We start from the raw sequence: 16586 nt of genomic DNA, 5'->3' as shown, positions 1-16586 counted from the left end.
TGGTTCAGGAATCGATTTTACTGGCCAAAAATCAAAATTTTGTTTTGTCAAAGATATTTAATTTCTATATGGAATTCGATAGTAAACATATTGAAACTAAGGGAACCAAAAAATTAGGCCCAAATACTAGAAGGTGTGGGCGTGGCGTCCCCCTAAAGACGAGCATTTTCCCCATTTTTGGGAAATACGTAATTTTTGCAAATTTCTGGAGAAAGACGAAGCTATTTCTCTGAGACTATAACAGTTATTGTATTCATTGTTTTTTTGTTAGGTAGGAAGGATTGTGGCCTTTAAAAATCGTTTTAGTAAATTACCGTATCGTTTACACAACATGATCTATTTTATTTTTCCTCGGGTACTAAATTTTATGAAATTCCAAATTTAGTGGACTAGAACTTTTGTGGAACAACATGGAACAAAGTTCTGTTTCCACAAAAAGATGCCCGAAAGTCTTCTCTTCCAGCCTATATATACTTTTGTACCCGTCCCGTTCCGTCCGTTTAACACTTTTTTCAATTTATTGAAATTACATGGGTAAAAATGTGTGTTTTTCTATACTGTTTCCGTATGAATTACAGTTTTTTGACACAAATTACAACTTTTTTGAGTATATGAGTTTTTATACGAGTTATATAAGTTTTATTAAAACCCAAGGAGATTTTTTTTTAATTTTTGAACAAATGTAAATTTTATCGTAAATTTTTTTTTACAAATTTTTGAAAAAAAATTTTTCGACATTTTTTCGAATTTTTCTTTTTAGTTTTTTGGTAATTATTTTGTTTATTTGTTGGTGTTTGACCATCTTTAATACATAGGAAGATATAAAAACCACAAAAACACTCATATTTTGATGAAAAATAGTTAAAAAACTCAAAAGTTTAACTTTGACCTTGAATTTCTCTGCTACTACCGGAACGAACTTTACCGCTTATAATTCGTCTGAAAGCTGATTGTGTTATCTGTCTAACAAAAAAAGAATTATGAATATATCTCTATCCATTCAAAAGTTACAGAATTTTGACCAGGAAAAAACGATTCTGAACCACTGTGCGCCGTAGCAAGTTCAGATAAGGCTTTACTCCTCCCCACGGTCGAAAAAAGCATTTCGTAAGCAGCAAGATACTACATCAGTGCTGCATGTCACCTCCACCCGTATCAGTCGAGTGCTCAACCAGAACAATCATTCGACTTGTGTTTGTGTCGCTCAACTATCAAAAACTTTGATACTGTAAAATACTCCACACTATTTGGAAACATTAAACAGACTACCCTCCAAACCTATTCAGATGATCGGTAGTGTATGTGCGGACGCCTGTTTTAGGTGGAATTCAGGAACAAGAAGTCGAAATCCATTGGCATAGGAAAGTATGTGCGGATGTGTATTTTGCCCGTTGCTAATCTTGAGAGGTAGAGAGGTCCAATGTTACAACGATGTCGGTAATGTAGCTCACCGTAATGTAGGCGATGTTTCCAGCTCAACTCGAAAGAGAACGAATTCAGATATCACTCTAAAAATTGACCTTCGCCTTAATAAGGCAAAACCAAACATTATTTCAACATGATCCAGGCTGGGATTCGAACCTGGGACTCCTACAACCAAGTGACACGGTTGCAGGCGTTTTAGCGTTCTAAGCCACCATCAACTTGTCAAATATTCCGATGACAAATATTGATGATCAATATCTTTTGATATAGAAGGACAAATAAAATAAAGGTGGAAAAAAATGCCTTAGTATTTGTAATAAAGCATTGAGAAATAGGGTCACCACCAAAGTCGGACAATAGGAAAGGTTTGGAATTAAATAACTAACATTAAAATAAATAAATAATTCGAATATATAATTTTCGAATGATTTGTGGTATAAATGCTAGTTTCCAAGCTTAACCTTCGTCCACCCACTAAAAAACTAACATTCAATATGACTCATGATCGGTTGAATGTGTGGGACTTCCGTGGATTCCTAATTTTTAATGTACCTCTTAGGTCAAAACAGCTCAATTCTAATTCCTTTTCTAGCCGAGTCAATTTTTACGAGACATTAAGCCCATCTGCAATTTTAGACACAGTGGGAATTTTAAAAGCTTTCGGGTCATTGTCTCAGGAGTCCTTTTAAGCAGAACCAAAACGACTTTATTAAATTATAATTTAAAAACATCCCTCTGTATTAAACTGCCGTGAGGGAGGTACCGCAAGGTGTTATCGATACATTCTATCTTAGAAGTTAAATTAACTTTGGCACATATATTACGATGTGTAAAGGATTAAACCTTTGCCACTCACTCCTTTACATAGTTATCACGCCCCCAGCCATATTGTTGTAAACGGGACCATAGCCTTTAACAGTACTTAACCTTTAACTTTGGAGGTGAAAATGTAGGACGTACTTTTTGACGTGGTGGTAAATTTTACCCCTATACATATTCTTAAATATTTCTTTATATATTTTCTATTTTTTATAATATTTTGCATTTTTTGCATGATATTGTGTCAGCAAATAATAAAATAATATCAAATCAAACCACACTCTTTGTTTATATAGAAAATTAGGCTCAACATTTCACAGACCTTTTTTTTATCCAACAAAAAAGACATATTTTATTTTTAGAAGAAATAAATAATATAACAATACTTAAAAACGTGAAATTGCATTTTTTGACAGTCATGCCTACATATTTAATAAAAATACAGAGATCATTCAAAAACACACGTTTTTAAAAAATCTGCAGGGTACCAAATAGTTGATTTATCATTCATAGTGATCGTACACTGCACACGTACATATGGGTATGATGCAACCCATTTACATTCCTTTATTGGATTGGAAACAGGTATGTGTAGTTTTTTTGTTATGCCTTCTAAGCATATATAACATATTTTCGAGTCTCTGGGATATATTTTGGATGGGGCGATTGAGTCCTTGCCCAAGATCCTAGTAATAATTTAACGTAAGTAGTCTTTGGTTATGTTGAAGTCGGGATCGACCATCACCGTCAACGTTGCTGAACTTATCGTCCTCTTCTAGCAATTGCCTTATTATAGGAACACTGATTTGCTGTGAAAATGGATTTATTGAAAATGCAGAATATATAATTCATATGCAGAGTTTGACGTGTGGTCAAAACTTTTCCATGAAATTCAAACGTCGTGTTGGACGTGGGGTCATTTTTTTACATAGGATACTTACGTTAGTTTGGAGGTGGTGGTAAAATATTTTCTGTGCCACAGTGCCAAGAACTTGGACGTGGGGTAATTTTTACACCACCGTAAGCATATCTCCTCACTTGCTAGTCATATGACAACCAAAAAATTACTGCCTACTTATGTTAAGGAAATATGAAGATACAAAGAAAATTAGACCGATCGCTCAAACCATTTGAAAGTAATTAACAAAATATGATCGAAGGGGTAAAATTTACCCCCACCTCCACAGTTAAAGGTTAAGCGAGTAATTTTGTTTTGTAGTGGCACGCTTTTTTAGAGCTTTTAATTCGTTGTCAGGAAGTATGTACTTTTCCCAAAAACAGTTGTGCATCTTACCAGAGGAAAAATATCAGCATGGTTCATCTTCAACTTGATCTAAGTTTGGACAATATATTACGAAGCGTAAAGTTTGGAACAAGTTGCTTCGGTTGCGAATCACTTCGAGAGTAATCAAAGTCGACTCCAAATTTTCCGAAGTGGATTTCGTTAAACAAAACCATTTCTTCCATAACGCACAATTTTAATCTTAACGAAGTGCATATGCTCTTATTAGCGTTAAGTCTGAGGGAAAAATTGTGAACATAGCATACATTTATTTTCCACGAACTTCCCTCAATTACCTGTAATTTGGTTCCTTATCTTTTCAGTGGTCAAAACCCCCAACAAAAATTCTAGAAACAGGTACGTGTTTTAATATAAACCCCATATAACAGTATATCTGAATTTGTGGTATTTTTTAAGTTTTATATGGTTGGACTCTAGATCCGCATTTAATGTTCTCTAACCCCCAGAAATGCTATCGTTTTTTCCACGACAGTGTATTGTTAAATTATGTTCCACCATAAATTTATTTTTCTTTATAGAAAAATCTACAGTTAAAAAATTATATTTTATTCCATTTAAACTTTTAATATTATAATTGTGAGTCAAACAAAAATTGTCAGCACGCGTAAACTTTTATTTTTCTTTTAGCTTAAAATGATTTGCTATGGAATATTTCTTGTTGTATTCGTAAAACTTTTACCAAAACAAACTTCTGTTGTTATTGCTGTCGTTGTTGTGTTTTTGTTTGATGTGAATTACTTGAAATAAAGACCAAAAGTAAACATAAGCGATGATGAAATATGTATGATGTTATAACAAAACATTGTTTTTACTCACTCCCTCTTTCACAACTCAAGTTAAATGCTTAAATTGTCAGTCACTGTGGATTTTTCGTTGCTGCTCAATTTACCACTTGAGATCACAGAATGTTTTTGTTTGAAGTACAAAACGAATACTGGTGTGATTGGCATCATGTCATCAGTTTGTCTTTGGTTTTTGTGTTTTCTAAGTTTGTAACATTTTTCTTTGACAAATATCAGTTAAATGTTAAAACTTGTTGTTTTGGTTTCAAAACTTTTTTCTGGTAGTTGAATAAATAAATCATAAATGTTGAATTCGCATTTAAACGAATTCATCTGTCACACTTATTCTTGAGCTCGAGTCGTCATAAAATTGGGGAAGGGTTCTTTGTTTCAATACGAAGAACTAAGAGAGCTGATGAGTCCAAGTGGCGTTGGACGAAACTAGTATTCTCTGCCATCCCCAAAAGGAATCAATTTTAACTACACCCACTTTAAACTTGTTGTTTTTTTTTTAATTGAAAACAACAAATATGAGATTAAGATTAACTTACATACAAATAGTAAGTAAATCATAAATGTTTTTGACTCGTTCAAAAAAAATTTAATTACATATATGAAACAGAAAATCTAAAAAAATTACGTACAATTTTAATATATTTTCAATTTTAATATATTTTTAGGTTGTGAGTTTTATACTCAAAAGAGAGATGGCAAAATGGTAGCCACATTCTTTACGTTCCCGATAAATAATCGATTATCCTTTGTGGTGGGCAGGTATCTATGAATCTTCTACCTGTTTACGCAGAAGGGTAATGACAAAACTTCATTCTAAACTTACATGAGGGGTGATACCTCGCAGTCGCTGAAAAGGCCAAGGGGGCTGAAAATCTATACTTTCTTTAGTATTCAGAGTAAAGAAAGGTCGGAAATATGTTGAAATGGGGTGATAACGACATTATGTTATGGGTTTTACTAAATATATGGAATATATAAAATGCTAATTTGGCAATTTGATATGGTGTTATAGAAACAGGTTAATGAAGAATCAGGTACATAGAGTACATTTTATAGCCTGGATTAGTATATTAATATACCTTTTCAAAACCGCACCACCCGTGTAATGATTGTTATTCCACTATGACCGATTAGCAGTTATATCCAGCCGGATGAATTGAGAAACCTCAGAAGTTCTCCCAGCAAGATTGCGAAAGAATGGGTATCTAGAGCTTTGAATCTTCGTTGCATTTGTGCATAGCGGCAATAGAAAAAATGCTCCTCCTCTTCCTAGTTTCCAGAGATAAGGCAGTGGTTGTTATGCCGTAGCTTTGGGCGTTTATCATGATACCAATAGCCCAGCGACCCGTTAGAATCGCAATAAGTCTTGTCAGGTTCCGCATATATTGGAACTTTGTATGTTTAAATTGTAATGTTGTCATGTACTTATTTAGTTGTCCCTCTGTAGAACATATGCATATGAACAGATTTCTATTCGACTCTAGTTGTTGCTTTACTTCTCTAATTTAGAATACCGTGTCTTTCGACCTCGTATTCCACCGAAACCTTGACCTTCCAGTTCCGCGTGTATCGCCATGCGGCTCGTATTTGTACAACTTCTTAGCGAGTTCATCATAGCTCATTCCTATTACATGACCTAGCCAACGCAGCTGTTGTATCCGATACATTTAACTAGACTGATGCCGTTTTATATCAGATACAGCTCGTAGTTCATACGTCAAAGATCTTTCGAAGAATTTTAGTACTGTTTTAGTACTGCATTCTCCGGAGGTTTTTTTCCTATTTTAACTGAGGACGGGATATCAATTCAAGTCATCTTTCAAAGCCAAATGAGTTTGCGGGGATTCCAAATTCAGACATGAATTTGCCAGGTCTAAACCAGCATTGACATTTACCATAGTCGTGCTCACAATATCCTTGCCACTATCTAATAGCCAATAAAGAGCAGATTTGTACCTGTATCATAAGAGCACACGGTTATATCCCTTTGGAACCTCAGTATCATTGGAACCTCAGTATCATGTGTACCGTCCACTAGACACATGATACTGAGGTTCCAATCATCGGGTACGTGGTTTTCCTGCCAGACGGTACTTACTAGCCGATGCATACAAGGTACATCAGCGTTCCGCCTCCGGTTTTGATCAGCTCGGCTGGTAAGCCATCTGCTCTTGATGTCTTATTATTCTTCAGTCGGTTTATTGCTGTCTTTATATCATCTTGCTTGCTGTCTTTATATCTTCTGAGATTAAATCTCTGGTATCTTTTTGGTCTTCGCTAGTATTGGATATCAACAGTTTGGAAAAACGCTCTGTTAGAATTCAACCTGCTGGTCTTTACATAAGCCATCAGTTTGATGCTTTACTCTTTGGTAGAGTTTTTGGACTTAATTCTCATCTCGATTTTTGGGACAATATCCTCAAACTCCTTCTGCTTCACTATTATCCGAGTCGAACTAAGGTACTCCGGTTGTTTACTAAATCATTGGGTCTCAACAATAGCAACACTTCTATGAAAGTCTTCCGGGGCAGAGAAAAACACGTTGAACTACAAACGGCAACTGGTCGCTCAGCTGGGACAATTCCGAGAGATCTTACTAACCCTTATGTTTCAACCCCACTGGGATAGCTACTAACGAAATCACACTGTTTCGAATTTAATATGGTGTATTATATGCATTCAAACAAAAGCGAGCAGTTTGCCTAGATTCCATAGGTTATTTTGTTCCAATAAACTAAAACCACTGTTCCGATTACTTTATATTAAAAGTGTTTATTTATTCACTTCCGAGAGTTTACAGCGTACAGGGATTTTGGAATGCAATAATTCACGAGAAAAATGAGACTAGCGAAGACTAATTTGTCTGCACGTTGTCATCAACCGGCGCGAACACTTTCACTTTAAGAACTAAACCAGCAGTTGAGAAAAAAAAAACAAGAAAAAAGGAATGTAAACAAACAGAGCAAAACTACAAAGAGCGTAAGCTTGACATTTGCAGCCAGTGATGACAACATGTTTGCACTGGATCTAATAAGCATCACTAAACCTAATCTCTGCGTAGAGTAACACTACGAGTTGCTACTAATTGTAGATTGGCCCTAGATGCCGCATTTTTCTTTTTGGTAGCAGCATTCCTGGTCATATCATGGGTTTCTTGGTGGAGGTATCAGGAATCGGGACAACTATAGGACTATCCTAGGTAAAATTCTAAAAAAGTCTCGAACAGACCACAAAGTTAAAAATGATTTTGCAGTGTTAAAATGAACTTGCGAATTTATGATTTGTAGCTAAACACACGACTGACTCCCTTTAAAACGCATGGGAGTTATTTAAACGATATAATGTAGAACAATACATTTTTGTGCATTATGAAGAGCGTGGAACTCACAACCATCAGTTTTTTTTTTGCACCACCTTCACTCATTACTTAGTATAAGACGTTTCGCTTTTAGTAATTTAGAAATCGTTGCTCCCATATTCTTGGCGCATATTTACATTTTTAGACTTACAATGCAAAAAGTCTACTAACAAGAGTCTACATGAAGTCATTATCCATATGACATGAAAAAGGAATAACGATAACTACTAAGCTTCATTATGTTTCGGTCAATTAGCTTACTTTGTATCTATTTTCTCCTACGCATTGAAGACTTGTTATTAGTAACTTGTTGTAATAATAATAATTGTTTCGCAAACATTCCAGATGGTATGACGGCGACATCTCTCATATCAATAATATAACCTGCTTTTAAATCATCGGTTTGCTTTTTGTTTTCTTTGATACATAGTTGGCCCAACTTCCATTTACATTTTTGACATTCACGTTAGTTCATTGTTGTGCTTTCAGAATTATCATTCTACTCAGCTATTTGGTATGTAAATTTCATTAGAGTAGCAAAGGCACATTTATATAAGGTAGAAGTGACAATCAGCTGTATTTTTACTTTTTTTGTAAACTTGGTTTTCAAAATCTAATAGGGTCTACTCATGAAATTTGGAACTTCGGAATTTGCTACCATAAAATATTTCTTTTTATCGTAGATGACAGTTCTGAATGCCCTTTATTTATATTTCGTTCTATTTTAGAGGATTTTCAAAATGTATTTATATTTTTTCTGAGAATATTTTTAGAACGATCCTTTTTTCTTTGACATTTAATTTTCAATAACAACAATGTTGTTTTTGTAAATTTGTTAGTCGTTTTAATTCATGCATCTTCCTTATATAAATATGCCGTGAGCGTAGCTCTGTTGTTTTGTTGGTCATGCATGGAGGTTTTAGTTTAGTGCTGCTGTTAATTTGAAATTTATGTTGACCAGTTACCGTTGAAATGTCGAAATTCACAAATTGTATATTCTTTTTATCATTTCTTCAATCCTACACCACTTTGTCTATAGAACAATTATTTCTATTTTCTTTTCCATTTTCTGGCAATAACTGCAACCCATTAGTTGTTGTCTCAACCATTAATCTCTTCCCTATGTTTTGTCACATTTTATAACTGAACTCAAGTTTATGTGATATTTTCCTTTTGCGAACTATAACTTATGTCACAAGTTCATTTGTCCAAGAATCTCAGTAGAGAAGTTTCATATAACAGTTATGTGACAGAATGTTGATGACTTTTTAACGAAAGAGTCACAGATGTTATTCTGCTGCTGTTACTTCTGGTGCTGGGGTTATTGTTACTGATGTTGATGTCCGCAATGTAATTTTACATTGCAGTTATCCGAGTGACATCCGCCGCATCAGTTTACAGGAGAAATAGTAAACGACATAGTCATTAGTTTGACCATTTTGGTCATTTGTTGATGACTTCTGTGACTTGTAGCAGTAAATTCTTTGTGACATTTGTGTTATTTTAACGATTTCGTATTGAGCCGGTGGTGTGAGATGTTTGAAGGTATGATATCTGCAGAAAGGGGTTTGAAATACTTAAATATTTTTGAAATATAAACAAAAAAGTGAATCTAAATAGTTATGTGCATTCTCTGTAATGTGGAGACACATGACAGTGGGAGTGGTTAACTTGGTTTACACATGCGGCTGCGAGAGTTTTTAGGTGTTTCGGTTGAATTCGCATTTAAACGAATTCATCAGTCGCACTTATTCTTGAACTCGATTCGTCATAAAATTGATGAGTCCAAGTGGCGTTGGACGAAAGTAGTCTTCTCTGCCAACCCCTAAAATAATCAATTTTAACTACATCCCACTTTAAACTTGTTGTTTTTTTAAATTTGAAAACAACAAATATGAGATTAAGCTTGACTTACCTACAAATAGTAAGTAAAATACACATCTCAACAAAACTGCCAAAGTGAATAAAACATAATTAAAATAAATTTGATAAATTATATTTAAGAAGTGAGGCAAAATTGCGTATTGCAAATATGGAGGCATACTAAAAACTACGGAGCCTTGTGTTGTGTGAAAAAGTAAGACGCACGCACGGTCAATGAAATAATAGAGCAATACCAATAAGAGTTGAGATCTACGTAGATAGTAAACATTAAAATATTTAGAATGTATCTTTAGTTAACTACGGTAAGACTGTGCACTCTGTACTAAGGGATAAGACCCAAGTCTTAGGGCAAATGTACAAAAAGGAAAGGGAGATATTTGTGAAGGAAAAACAAAGTCAGTATTATACTAACAACCTGTATAGTTGCATTCGTATATATGTAGCTCGGACAACATTTTTTCTACGTCGCACAATGGTTCAGGAATCGACTTCCCTGGCCAAAAATCAAATTTTGTTGTGTAAAAGATATTTAATTTCTATATGGGATTCGATAGTAAATATATTGAAATTAAGGAAATCAAAAAATTAGATCAAAATATTGGAAGGTGTGGGCGTGGTGTGCCCCTAAAGACGAACATTTTCCCCATTTTTAAGAAATACGTAATTTTTGCAAATTTCTGGAGAAAGACGTACACTTCCGCTCACTTGAATAGAACCCCCCTGCAAAATTTTATTCAACCTCCATTTTTTTCCGAATTATACAAGATATGAAGTTTTTAACTTTTACTATATTTTGCGTCATGTGTTTGGAGTAAACTTAGTCATTCATTTGCATTAAAATCCAGTTTATATAAGAATTATACAAGAAATACTAAATTAAGTCAAAAATTGGAGTAGAAAATTTGGCTCATTTGAATAGAACCCCCCCTTTAAAACTTGGGAATGCAGAAAGACGGTGTTAGAATAGCGATGCATATTCACTCTATATTGAAAACGAAGAACTTTCAGTACTATTCAGTAAAAGGATATCCATCCTGATTAAGGATACATCCGTATATCCTGCTTTTGCAAGGATTCTTTAAATAATCAGGTTTAATGCCTAACAAACCTTGCTTATTTCTGTCAACAAGTTTATTTTTGGAAGCGTACTGTCTCCTAGAGTCGTATATTTTACGCATAAGTCATTCCCATACAGTTTAGAGAATATTTACCACTGTTGGATATAGTGGTCCCTCCAGGATATCCGCATTTCTATTCAAATCTTTAAGTTTTGATGACTCGAAGTGTACAAAAGTTTATAAAATCGTAATGAAATTGCCCTCGGGATATCCGAAAATGTTTCTCAATACTGGAAATGTCTGTTTTAGAACTCCTTTATAAGTTGTCGTGCGCATTTAGGGTGAACTAAATTGACGCCCAAGTCCTTGATAATTAGTAATGCGTTCCAGCACAATAAAAACTCATTCATCGCTACAGAAACAATTTAGAAGATGGTCTTCCATTCAGTAGACGCGAAAATAACAGTTATATTGTTATACAATTGTTTACTTAATGAGGAGAATCCTTAATAATTATGAAGGACTTGGGCGTTAATTTCTTTTACCCTAAATGCGCACGACAATTTACAAAGGAGTTCTAAAACAGGCATTTTAAGTATTGAGAAACATTTTCAGATATCCCGAGTGGCAATTTCATTACGATTTTATAAACTTTTGTACACTTCGAGTCATCGAAACTTAAAGATTTGAATAGAAATGCGGATATCCTGGAGTGGCCACCATATTCTACAGTGGTAAATATTCTCTAAACTGTATGGGAATGACTTATGCGTAAAATATACGACTCTAGGAGACAGTACGCTTCCAAAAATAAACTTGTTGACAGAAATAAGCAAGGTTTGTTAGGCATTACACCTGATTATTTAAAGTATCCTTGCCAAAGCAGGATATACGGATGTATCTTTAATCAGGATGGATATCCTTTTACTGAATAGTACTGAAAGTACTTCGTTTTCAATATAGAGTGAATATGCATCGCTATTCTAACACAATCTTTCTGTATTCCCTAGTTTTAAAGGGGGGGTTCTATTCAAATGAGCCAAATTTTTTACTCCAATTTTTGACTTAATTTAGTATTTCTTGTATAATTCTTATATAAATTGGATTTCAATGCAAATGAATGACTAAGTTTACTCCAAACACATGACGCAAAATATAATAAAAGTTAAAAACTTCATATCTTGTATAGTTCGGAAAAAATGGAGGTTGAATAAAATTTTGCAGGGGGGTTCTATTCAAGTGAGCGGCAGTGTATCTATTTCTCGGAAGCTGTAACAGATATTTTGTTCGTTGTTTTTTTTGTACGGTAATATTGTGGCCTTTAAAAATCATAAATTACCGTAGCGTTTACACAACATTAGTTATTTTATTTTTCCTCAGGTACTAAATTTTATGAAATTACAAATTTAGTGGACTAGAACTTTTGTGGAACAACATTGAACAAAGTTCTGTTTTCACAGAAAGATGCTCGAGAGTCTCTTCTCACGGTGCTCTTGAAACAATTTTAAATGGAAGGTGCTTACACCTCGGAAGTTTTTGCGGATTCTGAAACTACAATGTTTATAGATGAGAAAAATCAAAAAACAAAAAAAATCGCCGGAGCGCCTTTTAAATAAATCGCGATTTAAGTTGACATTTTTAGGTGTTGTTTAGGTTTTCACGATTTTGCTTAGAAACCGCAAATCCTATCAAAATGGGACTAAAGAAAATGTTGCAGCTATGAAAATTCTCTACAAGATTGACTTTTATGGTATTCTCGTCGGTATTACGGTTTTTGAGATATAGAAGTTCAAATTGGGACAATTCAAATTCAATTCAATTCTGTATCGCCCCCTTATAAAACAATGTGATGACTGCAAATTCCCAACTTAAACTCATATATCAAAAAAATGGTACAACTTAGGATAAGTTACTAAAGCCAGTCTTGTAGAGAATTTTCACAGCTTTAAGATTTTCTCAGGTCCCGTATCGATAAGACTTACCGTATTCAAGCAAAATCGCGAAACTCTAACAAAAAAATCTAAAAATTTAAACTGAGCTTCTTTATCTCAAAATCGGTACAGGCTGGGAACAAATTATAAACGTCAATCCTCTAGATAATTTTCACAGCTACAACATTTTCTTTAGCTCCATTTCGATTGGACTTACGGTTTCCAAGCAAAATCGTGAAAACCTATAAAACACCTAAAAATTTCAATTTTGACCGCGATTTATTTAAAAATCCCTACAGCGATTTTTTCTTGCTTTTGGATTTTTCTCATCTATGAACATTGCTGTTTCAGAATTCACAAAAACTTTCCCTGTGTAAGCGGTTTTCATCAAAAGTTAGTTAAGGCGCATCCTTCATGACATTGTTTTATAAGGGGGCGATACAGAATTGAATTGAATTTGAATTGTGCCAATTTGAACTTCTATATCTCAAAAATGGTAAAAACTACGAAAATACCATTAACGTCGATCTTGTAGACAATTTTCATAGCTACAACATTTTCTTTAGTCCCATTTTGATTCGACTTGCGGTTTCTAAGCAAAATCGTGAAAACATAAACAACCCCTAAAAATGTCAACTTATATCGCGATTTATTTAAAAAGCGCTCCGGCGATTTTTTTTTTGTTTTTTGATTTTTTTCATCTATGAACATTGTAGTTTCAGAATCCGCAAAAACTTCCAAGGTGTAAGCACCTTCCATTTAAAATTGTTTCAAGAGCACCGTGTTCTTTCAGCCCATATATACTTTTGTACCCGTCCCGTTTCGTCCGTTTAACACTTTTTTCAATTTATTGAAATTACATGGGTAAAAATGTGTGTTTTTCTACACTGTTTCCATATGAATGAGAGCTTTTTGACACAAATTACAATTTTTTTGAGTATATGAGTTTTTCTACGAGTTATATAAGTTTTATGAAATCCCAAGGAGCATTTTTTTAATTTTTGAAAAAAATTAAATTTTAACAATTTTTGTCGACATTTTTTCGCCTTTTTTAGTTTTTTGGTCCTTTTATTGTTTATTTGTTGGTGTTTGACCATCTTTAATACATAGAAAGATATAAAAACCACAAAAACACTCATATTTTGATGAAAAATAGTTAAAAAACTCAAAAGTTTAATTTGACCTTGAATTTCTCTGCAACTACCAGACCGAATTTGACCGCTTATAATTTGTCTGAAAGATTGTGTTATCTGTCTAACAAAAAAAGAATTATGAAAATATCTCTATCCATTCAAAAGTTACAAAATTTTGACCAGGAAAAAAACGATTCTGAACCACTGTGCGTCGATCTTGGACGTGGTCATTCTATCTAAAGTTAAACTTTCCCTTTTAACTGAACAACCACGAGTCTCCTTTCGTCATAAACTTGTGACTTCTTATATCTCAAGGAAGTCTCAGCCACTTCACAGATTAGTGTTTTTCTCAAAAAGTTCTTCACAGATTAGAGTTTTTCTCAAAAAGTTCCTCTTGTTATTGGTTTAAATCATTCCAAGTTTATTCCTAATAATCTTAAACGTCCCACAGAAATTTTAATCGATTAACATAAAATACTTTTGAAACACATTTTCTCATCCTTCTGTCTCTCTCATCTTACGGTGACCCAAATTGTGCAAGCACTGTTGAAACTTTATGACTAAAGATTGCACCCACAGGATCCACATCTATCAACCTAGAATAAAACGAAATGAAACAAAAGTTGCAGATGATGAAAATAAAATCAAACAAAAGGCCAACAACACAAAATAAGTAAAATTTCGTTATTATTTTTATCAACAGCTAAACTAACAGTAGGAGAAGTTTGTTCTTTTCTAACAAAATTTGGCAACAAAACTGAAATTGTTATATTGGAGACCATAGCAAAGGCACGAGAAAAGTTACACTTTTTTGTTTTTTTATTATTTTACAATACTTTTTTTTAAGAAAAAAATTAAAGTTGTATTGCTAGTAGCTTAAATTTCACAAAAGAATAAGGGAAATTGATAATTTTGTGTATTACGACAAATGATAGCTGGCAACAATGGCAAGCAATAATATTGGCTATTGATACTTAAAAAGCATTGTTTTGTTGATAATAAATATTGTTTTTATTTACACAAAGCTGCATTTTGAATAAATATAGTTATACCCTATACCACAATGTGGAAAAGGGTATTATAAGTTTGTTTTGGTAAAAATTCATGTAACACCGCGAAATATTCGTCGGAGACCCCCAATGTGGTATACCATTTTTCATATCTCGACGAGATAAAGCGATTTTGAGATGTGTGTCCGTCCGTCAGTCCGTCCGTCCGTCCGTCCGTCTGTCCATTATAAATTGTAAACACGATCCAGGCCGCAATTATGGACCGATCGTCACGAAATTTTGTATGGAGGTCGGGTTCAGATCAGAATAGATCCCTATTCTTATTGGTGATGATCGTGAAGTATTTACCGGGTGAAATGGACCAAAAACATAATATTTATCCAATTTTGTAGCGGCTCTGTAGGTCTCAATAATAGTCCGATAAACGCGTAATTTTAAATAAGGTAAGAGTGTATCAATTTGAGATGGCGATCGGATAATATTTAGAGGGTTAAATGTACCAAAACTTTTGTGTGAAAATTGTGAAAAATTTTAATATACAGCTTATATCTTAATTCCTGGAAGTGACATTCCGGACAAGTGAGATATACTTGAAAGTGGAACGCTTGACCTTTCAATTGATGCCAATTATGTTGTTGTGCATGATCAGATAACAGAGTTACAGCCTAATATATCCCGTTATTTGTTTGTAGTGTAATAATAAACTCGCTAGAAGTCGCAATTATACATCAATAGTCGCGAAATTTTGCACCGGGTAAGAGTATAGGTCGAAAAAGATGCCTACAATTTTGAATGATAATCTGATATTCTTTAGCGGGTGAAATGGACCATTACTTTTGTATGAAAAATATAAAAATTTTATTTTTGGTCTATATTTTAATTCCTTGAGGACATATCTTTCGCAAAGTAGCCTACATATGAACAATACTACTGACCTTTCCTCTGATGTCAATTGCAATAAAGTGTTTGCTAGATAACGGGCCTACTGCCTAATATATATTGGGTTCTGTGTAGAGAACCACATTTTTATCCCATGCTACATATTGTCTCTCCAAAAGTTTATGTAACATCACGAAATATTCGTCCTAGACCCCTTATTTGGTATGCCAAAATTCATATCCGTCCATTAAAAATTGTAAACAAGCTTAAGGCAATTTGAACTTCAATAACAAATTTTTTAAGGAGATTGTGTTTGGGCCAGAATAGAAATGATTAGTTTTTGGTGATGATCGTGAAATGTTCAGGGGATGAAATGGACCAAAAACTAAATTTTAACCAATTTTGTAGCGGCTCTGTAGGTCAAAATAATAACCCGCAAAATTTTAAACAAAGTTTGAGTTTATGATGAAGAAGAAGCGTACAAACCAAGGTGAAGATCAGATAATACTTAGCGGGTTAAATGGACTGAAACGTTTGTGTGAAATTGGTAAAAATTTCAATAACGTAGCGGTTAAACAACGGAAGTAGTAGTACTACATAAGTGGGTTTCATTACATTTTAGTTTGTGTGAACTAAATTTTCCTTTCCTGCTACAAAAATGTCTTTGTCATGCTAGATAACTTTTTGGCTTTGGCCATAAGTATTATACATTACATCTCTGATATTTGATAATTAAATTTTCACAATCATTGAAAAGAAGTTCCGTGGAGAGCGATTGTCCAGGGATAGTGGTATAGGGTATCCCATGGTCGGCTCCGTCCGACTATAGACGTTTCTTACTTGTTTGAAATAATTTCTAACCGAAATAGCTGTTGTTTGGCATTGGAGGTTCCCAGTGGTCGAAAAACTTTTACACAAAAAATTTTCAAAATAAGTCTATGTTTTGGTATGGCCTTCATATATGGGTACCTCCTGATTTTAAATGTTTT

The sequence above is a fragment of the Musca autumnalis genome, unplaced genomic scaffold, assembly GCF_047663935.1.
Source record: "Musca autumnalis isolate F117 unplaced genomic scaffold, ASM4766393v1 scaffold_4, whole genome shotgun sequence".
Taxonomy (NCBI): domain Eukaryota; kingdom Metazoa; phylum Arthropoda; class Insecta; order Diptera; family Muscidae; genus Musca; species Musca autumnalis.
The sequence above is the reverse complement of the archived record's forward strand: the minus strand, read 5'-3'. Positions refer to the sequence as shown.